This window comes from Chlorocebus sabaeus, chromosome 10 (genome assembly GCF_047675955.1).
Source record: "Chlorocebus sabaeus isolate Y175 chromosome 10, mChlSab1.0.hap1, whole genome shotgun sequence".
Classification (NCBI taxonomy): domain Eukaryota; kingdom Metazoa; phylum Chordata; class Mammalia; order Primates; family Cercopithecidae; genus Chlorocebus; species Chlorocebus sabaeus.
Genome location: NC_132913.1, coordinates 43,253,935 through 43,278,088, shown reverse-complemented (window position 1 = coordinate 43,278,088; position 24,154 = coordinate 43,253,935). Strand labels below are relative to the sequence as shown.

General features: G+C 37.4%; 1 pseudogene; it reads left to right on the top strand.

Moving 5' to 3' along the window:
- Positions 1-1,796: 1,796 nt before the first annotated feature.
- LOC119623511 (heme-binding protein 2 pseudogene) lies at positions 1,797-22,757 on the top strand (annotated as a pseudogene).
- The last annotated feature ends 1,397 nt before the right edge of the window (positions 22,758-24,154 follow it).

Here is a 24,154-nt window from a genome sequence, read left to right as displayed (position 1 = left end):
GCCAAGTCCATTGCACCTGATTTGCTTAGGCTATAGCAAAGAAAGCAGATTCTATATTATGTAGGCACTCAAGTGAGCTTCAATTTGTTCTTACAGGTCTAATTGCTATTTCTTAGTTGTTAAATATTAAAATAGATTTCACAAAGTATTGTTTTTCAATTGGCAGCCCTCAGTCTATATTTTCAGGATCAGCCTGTAAGAAATATATTATTTAATTAATATTTTTATAACAGAAATATTTTTTTTCAGGTGGCCTGTGCAATTCTTTTGCTCTTGTGTCAGGTGCCAAAATATTTCAAAAGGAAGCTTATTTCTGCCATGTGTGATTTCTGATGTGTGATTTCTTTGGATGTCATTTTGCATTGCATGTGAGACAGCTATTTTTTATTTCTTGATGTCTGTTGCACCCAAAGGAAATCTGTATTTTGCTTTCTGGAAGAAAAGAGCAACTGGGTGGCAATGGAAAAACTTCCACCCACTAACATGGAAAAATATTCAATCTGTCCCATTACATTGAAGTGGGAGACTTTAAAGGGCAGCATACCCAGTTAAGGAAGATATATTTCCATCTGTGATCAATAGCATGTGAAGAACAGCTCCTCTCTGAGCTCTATCCAGAGCAAAATTACCTTGGTAGTTCCTCGACCGTGGACACTCTACAAGTTTCTAAGGTTGAGCAGCCATGGGGAGCCACACCTGATTCCAAGGGGGAAACCGTTCTGTCTGTGAGGCCCATGGAATACAACTTTTCACTATTCTCCAGAGCTGTAGGACAGCTTTTAGAGACTGCACCTTTTATATAGACTACATAATAAGGAAGAGATAAATAAGTCCCAGAAAGCATTAGAATGAGGCTAGCATGATAAATGTTTTCTCATTCCTTTCTGCTCTTCCATTCCTCTTTACAAAGAAATAATTTGGCTTCCTGTGTGGTATGGGGGAGTTGAATATATTTTCCCTAAAAGAACCAGAGGATCTAGTTCTGTTTAGTCAGGGGAATCTGTTTTATCCTGGACCAGGTACTCATAACATAACCTGCTATCTGAATATTTTTTATTCTTTCACACATTTAAGGACATACAAAAATCAAAATGTAGTGAAAACCTAATAATGAGGATCATAAAGGCTATATATAACCCCCACTTTTTAATAATAAAATCACCATGAATTCTGAGATCTCTTCAGTATAATCTATCAAGCTTTCTCCCTTCCTTCCGTCGTTTCCTTCTTTCCTTCCTCCTCCCCCCTACCTTCTCCCCCTCACTCTTTCTTCACCCCCTCTCCCACCTATGAGAGGAGCAGAGTTTGCCATAGAAGGTGTTTAGCTCATTTGAACATGGTCTTTTTCTATAGTACACAAATTAGTCAGGTCGAATCTTAGTTGGTGCACATCATTTAATCTGAATTTCTTTACTTTGTCTAGGAAAATGAAAAACAAACCAAAAAAAGTATAAGAATGAAGAATATTCTGTTCAGTATTTTTGATTCTCTCAATTTTTTTGAGTTAACTTTGAGTTTTCAAGGACAAATTTTTCCTTCCTGGGGTTGCTGACTTTGGGGACCAATGACAGTGTTGTCTCCCCTAAAGAAATGGACTGATTGGTCTTAAAGGGCGTTATAATTGTTTCCTCAAGAAAAAAGAAATTAGAGTTGGTTACTGGTATTATTTTTAGAACAACTTTAAACTGATTCTCTTGAAGGTTACCTTTAGGAGACGGGCACTGTGAAGCTGTATTGTTGACAATAACAAGTTGGGAAAACGTAGAGAACTAGTGTAGAAGGTAGAACAAGAAGCTATGGACAAGTTGAGGACAATATTTGATCCAGGGAGTGCTCAGAAAACAGGCTCGAAACAGGGCGGTGTTGAAGACAAACAATGTAGTACAATTGAAAGCACATTAAACAAAGAACAAAGGGCAAGTTCTCAACCTGGCCCTGCCACTAATTAATTGTGACCTTCAACAAGGAGGAGCACTTAAGTCAAAGAAAACATTCCTTTCAGTAAAGCATAGGATGTACTAGTGCTTGAGGAAGATTGAAATTCTCTGTCCAGGGGGGTAAACTATATTATTAGTAAATACCACAAATTTAACAGTCCATACAATTTCTAATTAGCGTTTCTGTTCTTTAGGGAGGCATGGATAGAACAAATATATTACATTAACTTATTTTTTAGACTACAGACATGCTTTAATTAAAAAAAAATCATAAAGTAATTATTTAATCCTAAAATGACATTTACAAACAAAAACCACTACATGATGTCTTGAGATAGGAATCTCATAGAGTATAGTTTTAAAAATATCTGATTTGTGCATATTTCACAGAACATATTTATTGGGAAAAATGTGGGACCCACCTGTATTTACCAAGCAAAATAGCTACTTTTTCTGGTAAAGTTGCCAATTGTGAGGCTGAAAATGCAAGTGCTGTTCTGTTGCGAGACAGAAGGGTGGGCTACGTGACCCCCAATCTACCCTTTCCACATTTCTTTTTTTTTTTGAATATATAAAAAATACAATATTTGTTATTTTCATCAACTTTATAAGGTCCAATTTATTTCTATTTATGTTACTACCAGAAGATGGCCGAGAGAACTTTAGACTATTTCTCCCCTTCATGCCTGAAATACACTCTCTGAACATTTTTACTTGATAATTACGGGAAAGATGTTTTACCCCCTGCCCCCCACCTCCTTTGCCTTGTGAGAATGTCAATAGCCTATCTAGTCAGAGCGATGTTAATATTTGGGGACATTTTCCATGTTCCTTGATGAATCAAGGATTAGTCAGATGAGATTAATTAGTGTACTGATTATTCAGGCCCCTTAACTGCTCTTCTTTTTTCTTTTTCTCCTCACCTCTTGGTTATTTCACTACTCATTAACAGGCTTATCAAAGGATGGGCAGGGAGAGGAGGTGGAACTTAGCATTTTTTACCTTTTTCCAGAACTGGTTAAAAGTTTTAAGTGTGGGAGTGAGGAGGGTTGGGAAGAGAGGAAAAGGAAATTATTAACTGAAATAAGATTTTTAAAATTATTATTCAGGGATCTTCATCTCAAGTGCGAAGGAAAGATGAATATACTGTTGCCTTTACTTTTAAAAACAATGCTTTTACAAGAACAGCATACATTAGTTTATTTACCAAAGCTGAATCACTTAATACTGTATAGAAGTCAGGACACAAAGCATAAAAACTTGTAAGTGTGCATAACTGAAAATAATCTGTTGTTTGCTTAGTAACTCTCATATGAGTAATAATGGAAACTTGATCCCAAAACTCTCACTCTCCTTAGATGTCCTTTCCTTCCAGAATATTTGGAAGACTAGCGTTGTTTTAAATTAGTTCCTCCATTTTCCCTTAGCTTTATATATTTATTTATTTTAAGTTTTCCTCCATTAGTCTCCAATAATGTTCTGTCTTTGCCTGATTTTACACTGGTAACCACACAATCAGATCTCTAGCTTGCTTTGCTGCCCACTCAAAAGTTGATCTTTCCCTTGGAAAGATGCTGTTGTCAATATTCAATCTTAAGTGGAAGAATACAGTGCTGTCCTCCATACTATTCTGTCCTAAGCATGGACATGCTCCTAATTCCTTAAAGCACAGATTAGATTGTAACATTTAATAAATTGTTCTTTAAGACTTGAGGATAACAGAATATTATCCTCATGGGTACCCAATTCAGGGAAACTTCAAGCTAGATTTCGTTGCTAGGTACGGTTCCTTAAACTCTATGTCCATCATAAATGCCAGCATTCTTTCCCACCATTCTAGGAAGACTTCAGGAAATCTGCACATTGAGAATTGTCAGCCTTCTGCACAGATCTAAAGTCAGAGAACTCTTTCTTATCCCCAGTCTAAGATCAGTCTTCAGTTTCTATTCCCAAATCATTTCCATTCTAGGATTATCCATTCACTACCCATGCCCTCTCCATAGTAAGTCATCTTTGTCTTCAGTCCCCAACAGTGCACTCACATTAGGGTGCATAGACTGACACAGTTTATTGCCCAAGATCTGAGTTATCCTGTTTGGCATACAAATTCATTAGACCACAGACACAAACTTAAGGTTAACTTAAGCATTATTAAGTTCAGATCTACTGTTTATAGGTTGTGCTCTAGCTTGAGGAGAATATGAGATCTTGTAATCTTCAGGGTCTCAATTCCAATCTCCAGATGTTAGTTGCTTCTACAAGAACACACACACACACACACGCACGCGCGCAAACACAGACACACAGGCATGCACACACACCCTCAATAAACAATAATCTCCAGAGGCATTGCCATGTAAATCATTATTGCAAATAATTCTTGAAAGGATATGTGGACCTAGAAATGCACTATTTACCACAAAAAAAGTCACTAACTCATATGACCATAGAAAGCATAGCAAACTTCTTAATTTCAGAAGAGGAACTTGCTTTGCATTTTCATGATTAGAAAAACTCACTACAATGGTTTTAAATTTCAAAGAAAGTTAGTACCCCAAAGGTGAATTCAAGCATTTCACTCTTTTAAAGCTAAAGCAATTGTGAGCCAACAAAAGTGAAGTTTTTTCTAGCTTTCCATATCTCTTTAAAATTCAAAGACTTTTGAGGCAAATTTTCTTAAAACTTAAGAAATTCGTATTTTTTCTGCTCAGTCTTCTCCATAACATAATTTCTCCCAAGCACCTATACCATAAATAAGAGCTTAGCCTTGAAAGGGTGGTAGACAACTTGCTTTCCCCTTCCCATATGTAATGCCCATGCTCCTCTTGATTTAATCAAAATAGAAACACAAGTTAGAAATGCTGTGTTATAGCAACTTTGCTTTTGAGGTGTATATTTGAGTTTATTCCTGTTTGTCTTTAAGCTAAATATCTGTGTTAACATTTGATCTCTTTCCTACTTTCTAGGCTGTCTTAAGCAATATCTTGGTCTGCTTATTTCTTGGACTACAGGGCACCAATTTCAGTTTGTTTCTGTCCTATTTTCTTCCTCCCTTCCTTCAATATAGTGTCTCCTCTTCCTGTAATTGCTTATAGAAAATCACCCCTTTCTGATTCTACTGTGCCTTTTATAGTGATGGCATATAATGCTAGTCTGTCTTATCTGATTCTAATTAATATGCCTCCCAAATGTCTCTGGGTGACCTGACTTTTTAAGGAACCGGACTAATTGGAAGAGCCATCATAAATTATATACATTTATATCATTCAATACCATATATAAGTTTGAAACATAAACTAATATCTTCACAAATCACTTAGTACCTAGGCTTATGAATGAAGGAAATAATTGATTACATTTGAATTTTCTCCCTTTTCTCTTCCAAATGCTCTAGAAAAAAATAGACATGTGCAGATTTTCTGTTTTAGTAAAATAAAGATTATGTTCAAAGAGGCATCCAGATTTTGCAGCAACCTTTAAAAGATTAAATTATCCTAATGAGCACCTTGGCCTGTGTTGCGGATTGAATTGCATCTTCACAAATTATTGCGCTGAAGTCCTAACCACTAGTACCTCAGAAAGTGATCTTATTTAGAAATAGGGTCATTGCAGATACAATTAGATGAGATGAGGTCATACTGGAGTAAGATGGGCCCCAATCCAACATTACCGGTATACTCGTAAAAAGGAAAAGTTTGGACACAGAAACACAGAGAGAATGTCATGTGAAGGTAAAGGCAGAGGTTAGGTGATGCTTCTACCACTAAAATTCCCAGTGAATCACCAGAGGCATGGAACTGATGGTTTCACAGCCCTCAGAAGGAACCAACCCTGATGAAATCTTAATCCCAGATTTCTAGCTTATAGAACTGTGGAACAATAAATACCTGCTGTTTAAGTGACTCAGTATTGGGTACTTCATTATGGCAGCCTGAAAATATGGTTGTCTTTGGCTGCCCATAGAAGAGATGATACGCGTGACTAATAGACTCGTTTATGTTAAAGAGAGGAATTACCTCATGCTTCTCAGCAATGCCCCTAAGCCTTATAAACTGCTTTAATTCTTTCTACTCTCTGCTAACAATATGAGCTTTGCAAACATAGGCATTTGATTTATAGGAATAAAGCTTGATTAAAAGGCTGTGTCTTATAAATAATCACATGTACCTTGGGTCAATATATAAGAAGTTCATTGTTAATTTGGATAACTCTTGACTTGGCTTCTTCAGGAAAACACAGCACATGGCATGTACTGAAATAGAGGGAATTAGTACTGGGAGTTAGTTACAAGAGTTGGGAGAGCTGAAAAGCAAAAAACAAGTTGGTGAGGAAGTGAAGACCTTTGTTACAGGAGAAAACACCACCATGCATGGGGCTGGAGAACCAAAGGAGTATGTGGTCTTAACAGAGCCCCAGAGTTAGGCCTGCTTGATTGCAAGTAGATAAATGGCAGAGGATCTCCAGGGAAGCTGGGCCCAGGGAGCGAAAACCTGTCCAGTGCGGATGCTGCTGCTAGAAGAGGCTACCTGAGGAAGAAAGAGAAGATGAGCTATACCCTGACCTCTCCTTTCCTTCCACCTTCCTATCTATTGTCAATGCCTCCTGATGGCTGGACTTATCTGTCAGCCAGCTGACACTGTGGCCTGGGAAATGTAGCTTGCCGTGGAAATGTAAGAAATACGTTTTTTGTTTTTGTCCAAAAAGCAAGTAACTGGCATGGCCAGCATTGAGAGATTTTCAGACACGGTGAGAGTAATTGTCAATGTTTCAAAAATGATAGTCAAATTTTGTTAAAAAGTGATTTAGCATTTATCAAGTGCTTATTACATACCAGACACAGTTTGATGTTTTAATATTTGCATATGTTATCTCATTTATTCTATACAACAAACCTATGATGCAAGTATCGTTAAGCATATTGAATAGAAAAGGATACTAAAGTGCAGAATATCTAAGTAGTTTATATATTATTGTATTTCTAGTGGCAAAGTAGAACCAGGATGTGAAACGTGTTTTGTCTGACTCTAAATTAAAGCCCATACAAACTCTCTCCACCACTACACATGGTAGTTAATTAAGCCATGTACCAGGTTTGGAGGAGAAAGGTAGAACATGGTAATAGATGGACGAGGTAAGCAAGTGCTCATGAAAAGTGATAGCCTGCATAGGGAACACAAAAATGGGTCAGACAGTTGAAAGACAGATTTGTGGAAGCGCGAGAAATGCCAGGTAGCAGACTGAGATGGGGACTTAGTACAAATGGGCAAGCATTCTTTAAAAATTAATAAACTAGGCCAGGCATGGTGGCTCATGCCTATAATCTCAGCACTTTGGGAGGCTGAGGCGGGCAGATCACTTGAGGTCAGAAGTTTGAAACCAGCCTGGCCAACATGGTGAAATCTCATCTCTACTAAAAATACAAAAAAAAAAAAAAACAAAAAAACCAAAACAATTCGGGGATGGTGGTGGACCCCTGTAATCTCAGCTACTGGAGAGGCTGAGGCAGGAGAATTTATTGAACCCGGGAGGCAGAGGTTGCAGTGAGCCAAGATTACGCCACTGCACTCCAGGCTAGACAACAAAGCAAGACTCCATCTCAAAATAATAATAATAATAAACAACTCTATTTTTAGAGCAGTTTTAGGTTCATAGTAAATTTGAGTGGAAAATACAGAGTTCCCACATACTTCTTTTTGCCATATATGTCCAACCTACCCCACTATCAGCATTCCTCAATAGGGTGGCATACACAATTAATTAGCTTATATTGACACATCATTATTACCCAAAGTCTGTAGTTTATATTAGGGTTTATTCTTGGTGTTGTTCATTCAGGTAGTTTGGCAAATGTATAATGACATGTATTCACCACTGTAATATCATACAGAAGAGGTTTGCTGTCATAAAAATCCTCTGTGCTCAGCCTATTTATCTCTTTCTCCCTAATCTTTTTACTGTTACTAATCACTAATATTTTTATACTGTTTCCATAATTTTGTCTTTCCCAGAATGTAATATAGTTGGAACATATGAAATGTAGCCTTTTCAGGATTGGTTTCTTTCACTTAGTAACACGCATTTAAGTTTTCTATGTTTTTCATGGCTTGATAATGCATTTCTTTTCTAGTATTGAATAATATTCCGGTCTGGATAAATCTCAGTTTATTTATCTCCTCAACTACTGAAGGACATCTTGGTGACTTCCAGGTTTTGGCAAGTATAATTAAAGTTTCTATAAACATTGTGGGTGGGTTTTCATGTAGGCATAAGTTTTCAACTCCTTTGGGTAATAACAAGGAATGAGATTGCTGGATTGTGTGATAAGGATATGTTTAGATTTGCAGGAAACTGCCAAAACTGTCTTTGTTGAGCATGGCCGTACCGTTTTGCATATATACTAGTAAAGAATGGGAATTCTTGTTCTCTGTATCCTACCCAGCATTTAGTGTTGCCAGTGTTCTGAAGTTTCACCATTCTAGTAGTTGTGTAGTGGTATCTCATTGTTCTAATTTGCAAATCCCTAACGACATACAATGTTGAACATCTTTTCATAAGCTTAATTGGCATCTGTGTATCTTCTTTGGTGAGAAGTCTGTTAAGGTCTTTGGCCCATTTTATAATTGGATTGTTCATTTTCTTATTGTTGAGTTTTAAGAGTTCTTTGTATGTCTCGAATAATATTCTGTTATTAGATGTTTCTTTTGCAAATGTTTTTTCCTACTCTGTGGCTTGTTTTCTCATTCTGTTAACATTGTCTTTCACAGAGTAGGAGTTTTGATTTTAGTAAAATCTAGTTTGCCAATTCTTTCTTTCATGGGTCATGCCTTTGGTGTTGTATCTAAAAAGTAATTTGCCTATGTTTGCAATGTCAGGTTCTTTAAAAATATAAAAAAGTTACACAAGGTAATTTAGGACTTTAAAAATATTGTCTTCTATGGTTTTATATTTTTTGCATTTTATATTTAGGTCTATGAGTCTACGTTCACTTACAATTATTTTTTGTAAAGCGTCCAAGGTCTGTGTGTAGATTCTTTTTCTTTTTCTTTTTTGCATGTGGATGTTGGTTTTTCCACACTATTGCTGAAAAACTGTCTTTGCTCCATTTTACTGCCTTTGTTCCTTTGTCAAAGATCAGTTGACTTTGTTTATATATAGGTCTATTTCAGGGTTCTGTATTCTGTTCTGTTGATTGATTTCTCTTTTCTTTCACCCATATCACACTGTCTTAATTACTCTATTTTTCTAGTAAGTCTTGAGGTTGGGTAATGTCAGTCCTCTGACTTCGCTACTCTCCCTCAATATTGAATTGACTATTCTGAGTCTTTTGTTGGACCATATAAACACTATAACCAATTTGTTGATATCCACAAAGTAACTTTGTGGGATTTTAGGATTGCAATGAATCTATATAGCGAGTTGTGCAGAAATGACATGTTGACAATATTAAGCCTTCCTATTCATGAATATGGAATATATCTCCATTTATTGAGTTCTTTGATACCTTTGTAAAAGTTTTATAGTTTTCCTCATATAGATATTAGACATGTTTTGTTAATTTATATCTAAGTATTTCATTTTGAGGTGCGGTAATGTAAATGGTAGTATGTTTTTCATTTCAAATTCCACTTGTTCATTGCTTATATATAGGAAAGTGATTAATTCTTGCTTATTAACCTTTCATCCTGCAACCTTGCTATAGCAGCCTTGCTATAACTGCTTATTAGTTCCAAAAGGTTTTTTGTTTATTCTTTCAGATTTTCTATATAGATGGACATGTTCTCTGCGAACAAAGACACTTTGATTTCTTCCTTCCCAATCTTCATGCCTTTTACTTCTTTTTCTTGTCTTATTGTATTTAACAGGAATTCTAGTATGATATTCAAAAGCAATCATAAGAGGGGACGTTCTTACTTTGTTCTTGATGTTAGTGGAAAAGCTTCTAGTTTCAAACCATTAAGCATGATGTTAGCTGTAGGTTTTCAAAGAAATTCCCTACTAACTTGAGGAAGTTCCCCTCTATCCTAGTTTAATATATATTTTTTAATCATGAAAAGGTGTTGAATTTTGTCAAATGCTTTTTTGTATCTATCTATATGATCATGTGCTTTTTTCCCCTTAGTTTGTTGTGGTGGTAGATGACATTAATTGATTTTTGAATGTTAAACTAGCCTTGCATACCTCGCATGAATCCTATTTGGTCATAGTACATAACTCTTCTATTAGATTGGAGCAAAAGTAATTGCAATTTTTGCCATTTAACAATAATGGCAGGCTGGGTGCAGTGGTTCATGCTTGTAATCCCAGCACTTTGGGATGTTGAGGTGGGTGGATCACCTGCGGTCAGGAGTTTGAGATCAGCCTGGCCAATATGGTGAAATCACTTCTCTACTAAAAATACAAAAATTAGCCGGGCATGGTGGCGGGCACCTGCAATCTCAGCTACTTGGGAGGCTAAGGCAGGAGAAATGCTGGAACCCGGGAGGCGGAGGTTGCAGTGAACCGAGATCACGCCATTGCACTCCAGCCTGGGCAACAACAGCGAGACTCCATCTCAAAAACAAACAGACAAACGAACAAGAATGGTGAAAATCGCAATTACCTTTGCACTAAACTAATAGTTCACTATTAAATTTAGTTTCCTAATATTTTGTAGAGGATTATTGCATCTACGTTCATGAGAAACTTTGATCTGTAGTTTTGTTTTCTTGTGATGCTTTTGTCTAGTTTGAGCATTAGAGTAAGTAATATTTGCATCATAGAATGAGTTAGGAAGTACTTCCTCTACTTTTGTCTTCTAAAAGAAATTACAGATAATTGGTGTAATATAAAAAAATAAATATTAGGTAGAGTTCACCAGTAAACCCATCTGGTATTTTTTTGTTTTAGAATGTTATTAATGATTGATAAAATTTCCTTAATACATATAGTCCTAGTCAGATTGTCTGTTTCTTCTTATGTGAGTTTTAGAAGACTGTGTCTTTCAAGGAATTGAACCATTTCATCTAGGTTATCAAATCATTGTCATAGAGTCAACTATAAAGTTAAATTCATAACATTTCATTATTATCCTTTTAATGTCCATAGGAAATGTACTGATATTCCATCTTTCATTTATGATATTAGTTTATTTGTTGTGTCTTCTTTCTTATATAGCCTGGCTAGAACCTTATGAATTTTACTGACTTTTTCAAAAAGGATAGCTTTTGGTTTTCTGTTCTTGTGATAGTTTGCTGAGAATGGTGGTTTCCAGCTGCATCCATGTCCCTACAAAGGACACAAACTCATCCTTTTTTATGGCTGCATAGTATTCCATGGTATATATGTGCCACATTTTCTTAATCTAGTCTGTCACTGATGGACATTTGGGTTGATTCCAAGTCTTTGTTATTGTGAATAGTGCCGTGATAAACATACATGTGCATGTGTCTTTATAGCAGCATAATTTATAATCCTTTGGGTAGATACTCAGTAATGGGATGGCTGGGTCATATGGTATTTCTAGTTCTAGATCCTTGAGGAATCGCCATACTGTTTTCCACAATGGCTGAACTAGTTTACAATCCCACCAACAGTGTAAAAATGTTCCTATTTCTCCACATCCTCTCCAGCACCTGTTTTTTCCTGACTTTTTAATGATTGCCATTCTAACTGGTGTGAGATGGTATCTTATCGTGGTTTTGATTTGCATTTCTCTGATGGCCAGTGATGACGAGCTTTTTTCATGTGTCTGTTGGCTGTATGCATGTCTTCTTTTGAGAAATGTCTGTTCATATCCTTTGCCCACTTTTTGATGGGGTTTTTTTTTTTTTTTCTTGTAAATTTGATTGAGTTCTTTGTAGGTTCTGTATATTAGCCCTTTGTCAGATGAGTAGATTGCAAAAATTTTCTCCCATTCTGTAGGTTGCCTGTTCACTCTGATGGTAGTTTCTTATGCTGTGCAGAAGCTCTTTAGTTTAATGAGATTCCATTTGTTAATTTTGGCTTTTGTTGCTGTTGCTTTTGGTGTTTTAGACATGAAGTCCCTGCCCATGCCTATGTCCTGAATGGTATTACCTAGGTTTTCTTCTAGGGTTTTTATGGTATTAGGTCTAACATTTAAGTCTTTAATCCATCTTGAATTAGTTTTCGTATAAGGAGTAAGGAAAGGATCCACTTTCAGTTTTCTACTTATGGCTAGCCTATTTTCCCAGCACCATTTATTAAATAGGGAATCCTTTCCCCATTTCTTGTTTCTCCCAGGTTTGTCAAAGATCAGATGGCTGTAGATGTGTGGTATTATTTCTGAGGACTCTGTTCTGTTCCATTGGTCTATATCTCTGTTTTGGTACCAGTACCATGCTGTTTTGGTTACTGTAGCCTTGTAGTATAGTTTGAAGTCAGGTAGCATGATGCCTCCAGCTTTGTTCTTTTGACTTAGGATTGTCTTGGCAATGTGGGCTCTTTTTTGGTTCCATACGAACTTTAAAGCAGTTTTTTTCCAATTCTGTGAAGAAAGTCATTGGTAGCTTGATGGGGATGGCACCGAATCTATAAATTACCCCAGTCTTCTGCATATGGCTAACAAGTTATCCAAGCATCATTTATTGAATAAAGAGTCCTTCCCTATTGCATGTTTTTGTCAGGTTTGTTAAAGATCAGATGGTTGTAGGGGTGCAGACTTATTTCTGGGCTCTCTATTCTGTTGCATTGGTCTATGTGTCTGTTTTTCTTTTGTATCAGTACCATGCTGTTTTGGTTACTGTAGCCCTGTAGTATAGTATGAAGTTAAGTGACATTATGCCTATAGCTTTGTTTTTTGTTTTTTTTTTTTTTGTTTTTTCAGCACCATTTTTTGAATAAGGAGTTGTCTATTGCTTACTTTTGTTGACTCTGCCAAAGTTCAAATTGCTGTAGATGTGCAGCTTTATTTCTGGGCTTTCTATCCTGTTTCATGGGTCTATGTGTCTGGGCTTTTTTCAAACCAGTATCTTGCTGTTTTGGTTACTGTAGCCTTATAGCATAGTTTGAAGTCGAGTAATGTGATGCCTCCAGCTTTGTTCTTTTTGCTTAGGATTGCTTTGGTTCTTTGAGCTCTTTTTTGGTCCCCTATGAATTTTAGAATATGTTTTTCCTAGTTCTGTGAAAAATTACCTTGGTAGTTTGATAGGAATAATGTTGAATCTATACATTACCTTGGGCAGGATGGCTATTTTAACAATATTGATTCTTACAATCCATGAGCATGGAATGTTTTTCCATTTGTTCGAGTCATCCATGATTTTTTCAGGAGTGTTTTGTAGCTCTGCTTGTAGAGATCTTTCAATTTCTTTATTAGATGTATTCCTAGATGTGTGTGTGTGTGTGTGTGTGTGTGTGTGTCTGTCTGTCTGTCTATTATAAATGGAATTGCATCCTTTATTTGGCTCTGAGCTTGAGTGATATTGCTACACAGAAGTGCTATTGAGGTTTTTTGTTTGTTTGTTTTTTGAGACAGTCTCACTCTGTCACCCAGGCTGGAGTGCAGTGGTGCGATCTTGGCTCACTCAAGCTCTGCCTCCAAGGTTCATGCTATTCTCCTGCCTCAGCCTCCCAGGTAGCTGGGACTACAGGTGCCTGCCACCAAGTCTGGCTAATTTTTTTGTATTTTTTAGTGGAGATGGGGTTTCAGTGTGTTAGCCAGGATGGCCTTGATCTCCTGACTTCATGATCCACCTGCCTTGGCCCCCCAAAGTGCTGGGATCACAGGCGTGAGCCACCATGCCCGGCCCAGAAGTGCTATTGATTTTTATACATTGACTTTATTTCCCAAAACTTTACTGAAGTCGTTCATTAGCTCAGGAGGCTTTTTGTGGAATCTTCAGGGTTTTCTAGGTATAGAATCCTATTATCAGTGAAGAGAGACAGTTTGACTTCTTTTTTTCCTATTTTTGATGTCTTTTATTTCTTTCTCTTAATTGCTCTGGCTAAGACTTTCTGGTTTCCTGTTATCAATTATATGTATTTCTGCTCTAATTTTTATTATTTCTTTTTTATATTTACTTTGTATTTATTTGCTCTTTTCTATTTTTTTTGAGGTAGAAGCTTAGCTTGTTGACTTTAGATTTTTCTTCCTTTCTACTTTACACATTCAAGGCTATAAATTTCCCTGTAAACACTGCCTTTGCCATATCCCACATATTTTAATAAATTGTATATGTATTTAGTGAGTAATGTTTTAAAATTTCTTTTCAGATTTCTTCTTTGATCATGTGTTATTAGGAAGTGTGTTGCTTAGCATTCATGTACTTTGAGATTTTTCAGCTATCATTCATACTGAATTGAGTGGCTTTTTTTTTTTTTTTTTTTTTTTTTGACAGATTCTTACTCTGTCACCCAGGCTGGAGTGAGGTGGCATGATCTCGGCTCACTGCAACTTCACCTCCCAGGTTCAAGCAATTCTTCTGCCTCAGCCTCCTGAGTAGCTAGTACTACAGGTGTGCGCCACCATGCTGGATAAATTTTGTATTTTTAGTAGAGACAGGGTTTCACCATATTGGCCAGGCTGGTCTTGAACCCCTGACCTCGTGATCTGCCCACCTCGGCCTCCCAAAGTGCTGGGATTACAGGCGTGAGCCACTGTGCCTGGCCAACTTGTGTTTTATAAACTGGAATGTGGTCTCTCTTGGTGGATGTTCCATGTAAGGTGAGATTAGTGTTTAATCTGTTTTTGGATGAAATAGTCTATAGATGTCAATTGCATCTAGTTGATTGCTGTTGTGTTCAACTATGTCTTCCTTTCTTCTTACTCAACATGCCCATTTCTAATAGATAGGTAGTGAAGTCTCTGAGCAATAGTGGATTAATCTATTTCTCTTTGCAGTTCTATTAATTTTTGCCTCATGTATTTTGACATTCTGTTTTTAGGCACACACTCATTAAGAACTGCTATGTTTCTTTGGATAATTAACTGATATTTCATTATGTTATGCCTGTCTTTATCCCTGATAACTTTCATTGCTCTGATGTCTGCTCTACTTGAAATTAACATAGCCAATACTCCTTTCTTTTGATTTTTGTTAGCATGGCATATCTTTCTCCATCCTTTTACTTTTAATCTATATATATCTTTATATTTATTGTGGGTTTCTTGTAGACAACATATAGTTGGATTTTTTTTTTTTTGATACATACTGACGATCTCTGTCTTTTATTTGGCATATTTAGATTTTTGGTGTTTCAGGTGGATTATTTAAAGAGACTGAATCTATGACAGACTGGTACACCTGAAAGAGATCTCATGTACATTATCCATGAGAACTTCCCCAATCTAGCTAGATAGGCCAACATTCAAATTCAGGAAATCCAGAGAACCCCAGAAAGATGCTTTATGAGAAGGTCATCTCTAAGACACATAATCATCACATTCTTCAAGGTCAAAGTGAATGAAAAAATGTTAAGGGCAGCCAGAAAGAAAGACCAGGTCACCTACAAGGAGAAGCCCAACAGACTAACAGCAGACCTCTCAGCAGAAACCCTACAAGTCAGAAGAAATTGGGGGCCAATATTCAACATTCTTAAAGAAAAGAATTTCAACCCAAAATTTCATGTCCAGCCAAACTAAGCTTTATAAGTGAAGGGGAAATAATATCCTTTTCAGACAAGCAAATGCTGAGGGAATTTGTTACCACCATGCCTGCCTTATAAGAGCTCCTGAAGGAAGCACTAAATGTGCGAAGGAAAAATCATTACCAGCCATTATAAAAACACACTGAAATAGACAAACCAATGGCACCATGAAGCAACTGCATAAACAAGTATGCAAAATAATCAGTTAGCATCACGATGACAGGACGCAAAATAGTCAGCTAGCATCACAATGACACACAACAATACTAAACTTAAAAATAAATGGTTAACTGTCCGAATTAAAAGACACAGAGTAGCAAGCTGGATAAAGAACCAAGATCCATTGGTATGCTGTCTTCAAGAGATCCCTCTCACATGCAATGACAGACATAGGCTCAAAATAAAGGGATTGAGGAACACTTATCAATTAAATGGATAGTGGAAAAAAGCAGGGGTTGCAATCCTAGTTTCTGACAAAATAGACTTTAGACCAACAAAGATCAAAAAAGATAAAGAAGGGCATTACATAATGGTAAAGAGTTCAATTCAACAAGAAGAGCTAACTATCCTAAATATATATATGCACCCAACACAGGAGTACTGAGATTGATAAGGCAAGTTCTTAGAGACCTTCAAATGAGGTTTTGTTCATTTATTTTCCTTCTTTTTTCTCTATTCTTGCCTGCCTGTCCTATTTCAGAAGGACAGTCTTTAAGCTCTGAGATCCTTTTCTCCACTTGGCCTATTCTGCTATTAATCCCTGTGGTTGCATTATGAAATTTTTATAGTATGTTTCTCAGCTTTATCAGATTAATTACATTCTTCCCTGTACTGGACATTTTGTCTGTCAGCTCCTGCAATGTTTTATCGTGGTTTTTAGCTTCCATGTATTGGGTTACAATGTGCTGCTTTAGCTCAGTGAAATTCATTTCTATTCACATTCTGAATTGTAATTCTGTCATTTTAACCATCTCAGCCTCAGCCCAGTCCAGTTCTGATCCTTTACTGGAGAGGTGATGCAGTCATTGGAGGAAAGAGGGCACTCTGGCTTTTTGAGTTTTCAGCCTTCATCTGCTGTTTCTTTCTCACCTTTGTGGGCTTATATACCTTCAATCTTTGAGGTTGTTTACTTTTAGATTTGTTTTTTCTTTTAACAGTCTGGACACTTTTCTATAGGGCTGCTGTGGTTTGCTGGGGCTCCACTACAGATCCTAGTCACCTCAGATTTTCCAGTAGTTGGGGGTATCTCCAGTGAAGGCTGTGAAACAGTGAAAATGGCAGCCTGTCCCTTCCCCTGGGAGCTTCATCCCAGGGGGATACGAACATGTTGCCAGCCTGAATACACTTGTAGGAAGCGGCTGGGGACCCTTGTTGGGAGGTCTCACTCAGTCTGGAGCGACAGGATTGGAGATTCATTTAAAGATGCTGTATAGCCATGCTTTTGTAGAGCAACTATGCTGTGATGGAGCACTTCTTCTGCCCTCGGTTGGCTTGGGTACTCCAAAGCTTGGAGATTGGAATGGCTAAGTCGTGGAAACAGCAAAGATGGCAGCTTGTCCTTCCCTCTGGAAGCTCTGTCCCAGGAAGTTTTCAAAAGAGAACATCAACAGGAGTGGCTGGAGGCCCCAGTTGGGAGGTTCTGCCCAGTGAAGAAGAATGGATCTGGGACCCACTTAAAGAAGCAGTCTGGTCACATTTTGGCAGAGCAGCTGTGCTATGTTGCAGGGTCCTTTCCATCTTGAATCAGTTTGGACTCTCCAAAGTCCACAGGTTGGAGCAGCTGAATCACCACAATAGCAAAGATGGTGGCCTCTCTCTCCTCCTGGGAACCCCATCTGTCCCAATTGTTGCTGGTGACTGGCTGGAATTCTAAGCCAGTGAGTCTAATCCTGTGAGGTACCATGGAAGTAGGACCTGCAGACTGTCACTCCTAGGCCTCCTGGATTCAGACCTCTTTCCAGGGGTATGGATGGAGGTCCAACTCCTGCCTTGCCTGAGTGGCAGTCACTTTGCTGTGGAGCATGGAGCCATAGCACATAAAGCTCCCATGTCTCTGTGCGTGCCTGAGCAGCTGCTCTGCTGAGACTCCATGCAGTTCTGTGTGTCAGACCAAAGGTCCTGGTGGAGTGTGTTCACAAGGGAATCATCTGACTTGAAGGTTGCAAAGATCTGTGGGAGAAATGTGGTTTCTCAGAATCACACATTCACTCACCACTTCCCTGGGTGGGGAGAAGTTCCCTTGGCTTTGTGTTACACTCCCACTCCTGGGTGGGCCATTGTCCTGCCCTGCTTTTCTACCCTCTCCATGGATTGAGCTGTTTCCGCCGTTTCCTTGATCAGTCCCAGTATGAGGAGCTAGAAGTTTCAGTTGAAGGTGCCATATTTACTTGCTCATTTTGTTCCTCTCTGTGATGAAAGCCATGCACACTAGCTGCTTCTAGTTGGCCATCTTGACCTGGAATCTCTTTTCTTTTTTGTTTTGATGCTTTTATTTAGCCTCAAAAATGGGACATGGATTTCTTTCTCTGTCTACCAGTTTTCCCGTCTCTCTCTTTCGTTCCTTCAAACCTTCCTTCCCCTCCCTCATGTCTTCCCTTCCTTCTCATTTTTACCTGCCTCAAAAACTGGCATGAAAGGATTTGGGCTCTTCTTTACTTCTTCTTCCTATGTGATAAGTACAAACCAGGTCAGAAGATTGTCATTCTCTCTTCTACCTCCTGTTTTGCTCATGACTCACTTTGGTAGTTAAACCAAGGTGGGCAAGGCAGAATCTGCTTTGTGGACTTAACACTCCCAACAGGTGGGTCACTAAGATTAGACTGAAGCAGGTATTTGAAGGCCATCAGCTTGGTCTCATATGCCAGCAACATTATTATGTTTAGCTTTGTCACAGAGTGGTACATTTGAAGGGCATTGCACTATTATTAATAAGTTGATATTTTAGTCCCTATTAGTCTGGGTACATTCGATCAGCCAGAATTCTGGGAGAGGGTGGTTGGCACCCTGACTCTAACATTAACTTTTTTAACAGTAATACCCTTTATTAATTTTTCTGTTCAAGAATTCTCTCCTGTTTAGAAATTCTTACCAAGCTTACTCCATCAAAGCAATCTTAAATTTTAACATACTAAATGTAGCATGTTAATTTCTTAATATGAAGACCTAACCTTTCAGATCTCTCTCTCACTACACCTGTTTTGACATCATTGTGATTACCAGTGCTTTTGTGTCTTACCACTACCTATTTATCAGCATCAAATAGTTTCACTTCTCATTTTCTTCAACTTAAGCCCTGATTTTTCTTCTTTTAAACACCCTCATGCCTACTTTTCCATGTCTTTTTGCATGTTCCTTATTTGATTAGTACAATCATTCACCTTTATGTCCTGTATCTGCTCTGCTGAAGGCTAACTAGCATTACTCAGTACTTTGTATCAATTTATGTTCCTAGATTTTGTCTTACTTTTTATTTTAACTAGTCAACTTGAATTTTATCATACTATGCTAAGAGTATATAGTTAGATCCTAAACCTAGGAGAGGCACAGTCTGTTTTTTCAATTTCTCAGGGAAGACTTTTTTCTTTCTTTTCTTTTTTCATTTACAGCTGAGACAGAAACAAACTTCTTCATTTTTCCACAGTAGGACAACATATTCTCCCCCCAACCCTGTCCCCCAAGATCTTCTTTTACTAGTAATCCAGTCCTTCGAGGCATCTCAGTAATTAAGGAGTGTCACTTCTAATTTTATGCAGTTTTTAGTCCTAAGCCTTCAAAATATTTGCATGCCTGAGCAATATAATCTGAACTCTTAGTCTTAACTGACTTTGATAGTCCCATTTTACTACTCAAGAGCTATTGCAGAATCAGACTTAGCATTATTGCTATGGCTTCATTTTGCCTTTTTTTCCTATCTTCTGGTATTTTCCTTTTTTTTTTCCTAAGAGGTAAATTTTAAATAAGTTTGTTGTATTTTATCTAGCACTAATTTGTTTTGTGTTTATTCAACATTGTTTCCAGCTTTCAACTTATTTTTATTATTTCTTTTTATTTTGATAGATATTTGCTCACCCTAACCTACAGGTGGGGAAACATGACTATCCCAGTACCATGTGCAGAGCTAGGATTTGAACTCAGAAAGCCCACGCACTTTCCCACATACCCCAGGATGATATTTTAGTTTCTCAATTTTACTTTTAGACCTCATTAAATTATCATCCTCTTCTATTAAAATTAAAAAAGAGGGAAAACATAGAAGAAACATCTGCTTCTTATAACAATTCAGCTTTCCAAACTCTTGAAAAATATTGATATGATTTTTGGGAATCATATTTAGATTATTAAACTTCTAAGTGAATATTTTCGGGGTGAAATATTTTATATCATTTTTCAGAGGCATAAGCTGTCCTCAAAGTATATATTAGTTAGTATTTTCCCAGTATTTATTTATTTATTTATTTATTTATTTATTTATTTATTTTTATTTTAGGTTTAGGGGTACATGTGAAGGTTTGTTACAGAGGTGAGCTCATGTCATGGGGATTGGTTGTACATATTTCATAACCCAGGAATTAGGCCCAGTACCCAATAGTTATCTTTTCTCCCCCCTCCCACACTCCACCCTCAAGTAGACCTCAGTGTCTGTCATTCCCCCTTTGTGTTCATAAGTTCTCATAATTTAGCTCCCACTTGCAAGTGAGAACATGCAGTATTTGGATTTCTGTTCTTACATTATTTCCAGATTTTAGATTTTAATATTTTAAGACTAGGAAGTATGAAATATTTTCTTTAATTTCTTTGTAACTCTTTGTAACTCAGATAGCAAGCCTTCAGTATTGACATTATGGAAAAGGCACTTAGAGTGAAGAAACACAATTAGAAAATAATCTTCCAAAATGCCATCCCGTACATAGGAGAATATCTTGCATTTGAGGAAATCTTGCCCCACTGTGAGTCTGCCATTTGCATCTGCCAGGCATCCCAGCAGTATCACTGGCCTGGTACCAACTTGTGTGGCTGCGACTGTACCCTGTCCTTTCAAAAATAAGACAGAGGAAGGCATGTAGGAGCAAAGGAGGTTAAAATCTTACATATACATGAGCATATTTAATGATTAATGATAAAGGACCACACTTTCCCTAGTATCAATCCCATATTTATCTATGACCAGCACTTTTCCCTAGCTAGCTGCTACTGGTGCCTTCAAATCTAGTGAGCATTTAGCAAGTTAACTGGCTCTAAGGGCTGAATATATTGGCCTATATTGCTTGTGGCTATTTCTATAGGTATCCTATATGCTTCCATATGAGAAATTAAAAATCAAATGAATTAAATATGAAAGAAAGTGGAAACATATTTGGGTGGGAAGTCCATAACTTAAACAACACTCTACATATGTACTCTTTAATATGTAGAGTGCTAAACAATTTGAAAATATGGATGACCTGGATGATCTCCTAAAAATAAAAAACAGCAAAATTGATCAGAGAAATATAATACATAAGTAGGCCAGTAACTATAGAAAAAATGAGTAAAATACCTGAGAAAAATGAATCCTACAAAGTGCCTAACCTGATGGAGAGTGTTCATCAGAAGGAAGATTAGAAAAGTGAATAAATTGACTTTAAAATCTCTTATTTGAAAAATTTTCAAACCTATAGAAAAGTTAAAAGAGGAGTACAATTAACGCCAGTGTATCCCACAACTAGATTTACTGTTAAAAATTTCCAAGTTTCCTCTATCTCTCTTTATGGATAGACACGTATTTCTTTTTTGTCAAATCATCTGAAAGTATATTTCAACCATGGTGACACCTCACCTCTAAAGACTTCAGTATGCATCTGGCAAAACCAAGAACATCTTCCAACAAACACGGAGCCATCATCATATCTGAGAAATCAATACTGCTTATGTAATGCTACACAGTATGTAGTCCATGCTAAATACCAAATTTCCTCATTTTTCCAAAATGTTTTATAAAGACGATTTTTCCCATTTTCATATAGGATCCAATAAAGGTTCACACACTGTAATTGTTATGTCTCTGTAGTATCCTTAGAATGCTCCTCTTTCCCTCAGCAGACTCACTCTGTCCGTTGTGACTTTGAATCCTTTAAATAGGCCAGGTCAGTTGTCCTGAAGGATGTCCCATATATTAGATTCTTCTGTTTATTTAGGGTTTAATACAAAAATATCCAGCAAGAGCACTTTCAGGCTCATTTGTTTCTGTTTGTATTCTATGTTTTTATTTTTGGCATAATTTCATATTTTGAACATGTAGAACATTTACATGCATCAAAAATCAAAACTGGTGGCACAGCTTGATTGGCCTGGTGGCAGGTGGGCCCAGATGTCAACCCTTCACGGTGGTTCAAGCGATAGACACTGGGCTGGAAGGCCCCAGAGGAGGCAAACCCCCAGCTCTGAAGTCATGGGATCTGACAGTATGGACAGTTAAGTGAGTCAGCACTTCTGTTGAGTCTATGAACAGGGGTTCAGCCATCCAGATAGGCTTTGCAAAACTGAACAGCCACATTCAAGGCAAAAGGAGAAAGAGATGAAAATAATGGTGACAGCTCCAGTCACAAGCTACACAGAGGTTGGTTCATGTCCTTTTAGTGAGTCTACCAAGACCATTTCCCTGTATACCTCCTCTGAACAGCAATTCCATCTGCCCAGGCCTTCAGAGTCAGATGATTTTATTGAAGACACAGCCAGTATGACTATGTTTCATTCAATGGATACTGTAGGGCCCCAAAGAATCAAGAACAACTTCACTTTGGGAGGCTGAGGTGGGTGAATCACGAGGTCAGGAGTTCAAGACCAGCCTGACCAACATCCTGAAACCCCATCTCCACTAAAAATACAGAAAAAATTAGCCGGATGTGGTGGCGCATACCTGTAATCCCAGCTACTCAGGAGGCTGAGGCAGGAGAATTGCTTGCACCCGGGAGGCAGGGGTTGCAGTGAGCAGAGATGGAGCCACTGCACTCCAGCCTGGGCCACAGAGGGACACTCTGTCTCAAAAACAAACAAACAAACAAAAAAAACAGAAAAACCACAAACAACTATTGACATTAGCAAGCATTTAAGCATTTTGAAGGAAGAAGGAAAAGTTTTAAAAGTTTTCAATGAAAAGGTTTATTACACTGCAGGCTACACCAGTCCTTTCAGATTGCTTAATAGAAATAATAAGTGTAATTGATTCAGAAAAAGGAGTCCTCCAAAGAAAATGAATGAGAAAAGGAAAGGATGTTCCACTGCCAGGGGAAAGCTTCTGTTTAACCTAGACGTTAACACTACCTATCATAAAGTCTGTGTCTAGTATCTTCTTTATGAGAGCACTACAATGACTCAAGCTTATTTCCAATGTGCCTTTTAGTATGTGAAGCTTTGTCGCAGGGGATAATAATCTATACACATGTAAATTGGTCATAACTATGGTGGTCTTTGTTTTCTGTGGGGATTCAGGGAAATGTCATGTCACTTCCCCCTTCTTCGTTGCATCACAATCATGTTGCCTTGCGTCAGTTGGATGCCATCCTCTACAGATATTATCAATAAAAATATTAAAGATTTAACAAATCAAAACTAAAGAATGTGATATAATCAGGGAAGTCTTGTTCTCACACATACCCCATCTACTCCGTTCCTACTTATTTCTTGTAAGAAACTTCTGTCATCAGTTTCTAGTTTATCTTTCCTGTGTTTTCTTTTGTAAAAATAGGAAACACATATTTATTTTCTTATTTTTTATTTCTCACAACAGATTTGACGTTACATACACTCTTTTCCATATTGTTTTTCTTAAAATAAATTTTCTTTTAAAATAACATTAGGCTTTCAGAAGAGTTGCAAAGATATTAGAGTTCTCATATGCCCCTCACATGGTTTCTCCTGAAGTTAAAATTATGTTTTCCTATCTAATATTTGTCAAACCCAAAAGAAAAAAATCAATATTTACAAACAACTATTCACTGGATTTTACAAGTTTTTCCACTACTATTCTTTTTCTATTCCAGAATCCCATGAAGGATCTCACATGGATGGAATGGATTTTGTCACATGTCTCTTTAGTCTTCCCTGGTTTGTTAAAGTTTGTCAGTTTGTAATTTATTCATGACCTTGCCATGAGATGTATTGGTTGGGTATTTTGTAGAATACCCACCAAGTTGGGTGATGTTTTCCTCATGAAGAGGTTGGGATTATGGGTTTCGGGGAAGAATATAACAGAGATAAAGTATCTTTTTCATCAGGCCACATGGGGGACATGCTATCAACATGACTTATGACTAGTGATATTAACTCTGCTCAGTTGGTTAAGGTAGTACTTGCTGGAGTTTCCCACTAACAAATTATTGTTTTTCTTTTCCCATATTCTATTCCTTGGGAATGAGTGAGTCACTACGTCTGGTTCATGCTAAAAAGGGGGTGGAGGGTTAAGCTCCACTCCTGAAGGGGGTGTAACACCTTGCTTTTCCACTTTTCAGTATATCTTGCAAACCACTCTATATCATATTCTTTGTCCTCTTTACTTTTTATGTCTATTAGAGTAGTTGCTTGTTTGGATATATCATAATTTATTCAACCAGTGCCCCGGGGATGAACATTTAGGCTTTTCCCAATAGTATTAAATT